Source organism: Salvelinus sp. IW2-2015, unplaced genomic scaffold, assembly GCF_002910315.2.
Source record: "Salvelinus sp. IW2-2015 unplaced genomic scaffold, ASM291031v2 Un_scaffold3146, whole genome shotgun sequence".
In the NCBI taxonomy this organism is placed as follows: Eukaryota; Metazoa; Chordata; class Actinopteri; order Salmoniformes; family Salmonidae; genus Salvelinus; species Salvelinus sp. IW2-2015.
In genome coordinates, this window is record NW_019944435.1 from 62,365 (window position 1) to 66,071 (window position 3,707).

General features: G+C 48.8%; 1 protein-coding gene across 1 annotated transcript in view; it reads right to left on the reverse strand.

The window, feature by feature from the left end:
* LOC112075418 (calcium/calmodulin-dependent protein kinase kinase 1-like) overlaps window positions 1-3,707 on the reverse strand; it is a 21,554-nt gene that overhangs the window by 11,576 nt on the left and 6,271 nt on the right. The gene's annotated exons all lie outside the window — the stretch shown is intronic.

Consider the following 3,707-nt stretch of genomic DNA (forward strand, 5'->3'; position numbering starts at 1 on the left):
TTCAACACTAAACATCCTGATTGGCTATAAACTCAACACTAAACATCCTGATTGGCTATACGCTCAACACTAAACATCCTGATTGGCTATAAGCTCAAACACTGAACATCCTGATTGGCTATAAGCTCAACAACTGAACATCCTGATTGGCTATAAACTTATAGCCAATCAGGATGTTTAGTGTTGAGCTTATAGCCAATCAGGGCTTTTCTAAGGCTGTTGTCCTATATTAGACTGAGGGGGTTCTGACTCACAGGGCTATTAGCACAATCAATAGGTGAACTGTACTGTAGTACTCTATGCTCTCTACGTATGCAGCGTGTGCTCTGTAGGCTTCTGTATAGCATGGCAGAGCTTGGGCTATGTTGTGTAACATATAGGGAGTGGATAAAGCCTATAGGAAGTATTCACCTCCTTAGTAGCATGGCTACTAGTATCATGTAGGATAAGCAATATGCTTCACATAGTTTACGGCAGGTAGCCTAGCGGTTAGAGCGTTGGGCCAGTAACCGATAGGTCTTTGGATCGAATCCCTGAGCTGACAAGGTAAAAATCTGTTGTTCTGCCCCTGAACAAGGCAGTTAACACACTGTTCCGAGGGCATCGTTGTAAATAGGAATTTGTTCTTAACTGACTTGCCKAGTTAAATAAAKGTTTGTTTCCTTAATGCGCGACTCACCAGCTTAGAGCAATGTTCCTGTTTGGATCTTCTCTGTAATTGTTGTCGTTACACGGTTAGTTGCATCGCAGGATGTTGGGTCACGTAAGGAGGAGTTAGTGTATATGTTTGCTCTATCTATCTCTAATGGACTCTAATGGACTCTAATGTACTCTAATGGACTCTAATGTACTCTAATGTACTCTAATGGACTCTAATGGACTCTAATGTACTCTAATGGACTCTAATGGACTCTAATGGACTCTAATGGACTCTAATGGACTCTAATGGACTCTAATAGACTCTAATAAGGTTCTGCACTTCAAACAATAACAAAGCGGTCTACCCGCTGTATATTTTGGTAAAAAACTGAGCGATGGGCCTGGAGAAATCTACCCACTCTCAAGTTCATAGACAGAGCTACGGATGCAAGGACTGACTGTTTGTTTACCGATACATTGTTTACAAACATTGGTGTTAAACAAGCTTTTGTACTCGTCCTCTTGCTCAGTTGTGCACCGGGGCCTCCCACTCTTTCTATTCTGGTTAGGGCCAGGTTGCGCTGTTCTGTGAAGGGAGTAGTAATCAGCGTTGTACGAGATCTTCAGTTTCTTGGCAATTTCTCGCATGGAATAGCTTCATTTCTCAGAACAGAATAGACTGATGAGTTTCAGAAAAAGGTCTGATTACTGCTGCCTGGCAGTGACGGCTGTAACACCCACACACAGATGTGAAGCACCGTGCTGCTGCCTGGCAGTGACGGCTGTAACACCCAACACAGATGTGACACCGTGCTGCTGCCTGGCAGTGACGGCTGTAACACCCACACACAGATGTGAAGCACCGTGCTGCTGCCTGGCAGTGACGGCTGTAACACCCACACACAGATGTGAAGCACCGTGCTGCTGCCTGGCAGTGACGGCTGTAAACACCCACACACAGATGTGAAGCACCGTGCTGCTGCCTGGCAGTGACGGCTGTAACACCCACACACAGATGTGAAGCACCGTGCTGCTGCCTGGCAGTGACGGCTGTAACACCCACACACAGATGTGAAGCACCGTGCTGCTGCCTGGCAGTGACGGCTGTAACACCACACACAGATGTGAAGCACCGTGCTGCTGCCTGGCAGTGACGGCTGTAACACCCACACACGATGTGAAGCACCGTGCTGCTGCCTGGCAGTGACGGCTGTAACACCCACACACAGATGTGAAGCACCGTGCTGCTGCCTGGCAGTGACGGCTGTAACACCACACACACAGATGTGAAGCACCGTGCTGCTGCCTGGCAGTGACGGCTGTAACACCCACACACAGATGTGAAGCACCGTGCTGCTGCCTGGCAGTGACGGCTGTAACACCCACACACAGATGTGAAGCACCGTGCTGCTGCCTGGCTGACGGCTGTAACACCCACACACAGATGTGAAGCACCGTGCTGCTGCCTGGCAGTGACGGCTGTAACACCCACACACAGATGTGAAGCACCGTGCTGCTGCCTGGCAGTGACGGCTGTAACACCCACACACAGATGTGAAGCACCGTGCTGCTGCCTGGCAGTGACGGCTGTAACCCCACACACAGATGTGAAGCACCGTGCTGCTGCCTGGCAGTGACGGCTGTAACACCCACACACAGATGTGAAGCACCGTGCTGCTGCCTGGCAGTGACGGCTGTAACACCCACACACAGATGTGAAGCACCGTGCTGCTGCCTGGCAGTGACGGCTGTAACACCCACACACAGATGTGAAGCACCGTGCTGCTGCCTGGCAGTGACGGCTGTAACACCCACACACAGATGTGAAGCACCGTGCTGCTGCCTGGCAGTGACGGCTGTAACACCCACACACAGATGTGAAGCACCGTGCTGCTGCCTGGCAGTGACGGCTGTAACACCCACACACAGATGTGAAGCACCGTGCTGCTGCCTGGCAGTGACGGCTGTAACACCCACACACAGATGTGAAGCACCGTGCTGCTGCCTGGCAGTGACGGCTGTAACACCCACCACAGATGTGAAGCACCGTGCTGCTGCCTGGCAGTGACGGCTGTAACACCCACACAGATGTGAAGCACCGTGCTGCTGCCTGGCAGTGACGGCTGTAACACCCACACACAGATGTGAAGCACCGTGCCTGCTGCTGGCAGTGACGGCTGTAACACAGATGTGATGTGAACGGGTCGCTCCCGGATGAATGATTGAACAGTGAAGACATGAAGGCTGACCTTGGGTTGATTTCTATGGTACAGAAACATTGTGAGTACGTACAGGGTGACTGATACTACGTTATACTGCAGCTCTTCACACCACACAAAGAGACACACTAACTTTGACATTTAAGTCATTTAGCAGATGCTCTTATCCAGAACAATTTACAGGAGCAATTAGGGTTAGGTGCTCAAGGTCACATACAGATTGTGGATTAAGAGCGTTTGCTAAACGACTAAAATGTAAAACGATCAAATTCAGTTTATTTCAAGTGCATTCAAATTCACATCAATGTCATACACATTTAAGAGAGAAAGTAATTGCTGTAAATCTGTGATTCATGCATTAAAGGGCCAATCTGTGATTCATGCATTAAAGGGCCAATCTGTGAGTCATGCATTAAGGGCCAAACTGTGAGTCATGCATTAAAGGGCCAATCTGTGAGTCATGCATTAAAGGGCCAATCTGTGAGTCATGCATTAAAGGGCCAATCTGTGAGTCATGCATTAAAGGGCCAATCTGTGGTCATGCATTAAAGGGCAATCTGTGAGTCATGCATTAAAGGGCCAATCTGTGAGTCTTGCATTAAAGGGCCAATCTGTGAGTCATGCATTAAAGGGCCAATCTGTGAGTCATGCAATAAAGGGCCAATCTGTGAGTCATGCATTAAAGGGCCAATCTGTGAGTCATGCAATAAAGGGCCAATCTGTGAGTCATGCAATAAAGGGCCAATCTGTGAGTCATGCATTAAAGGGCCAATCTGTGAGTCATGCAATAAAGGCCAATCTGTGAGTCATGCATTAAAGGGCCAATCTGTGAGTCATGCATTAAAAGGT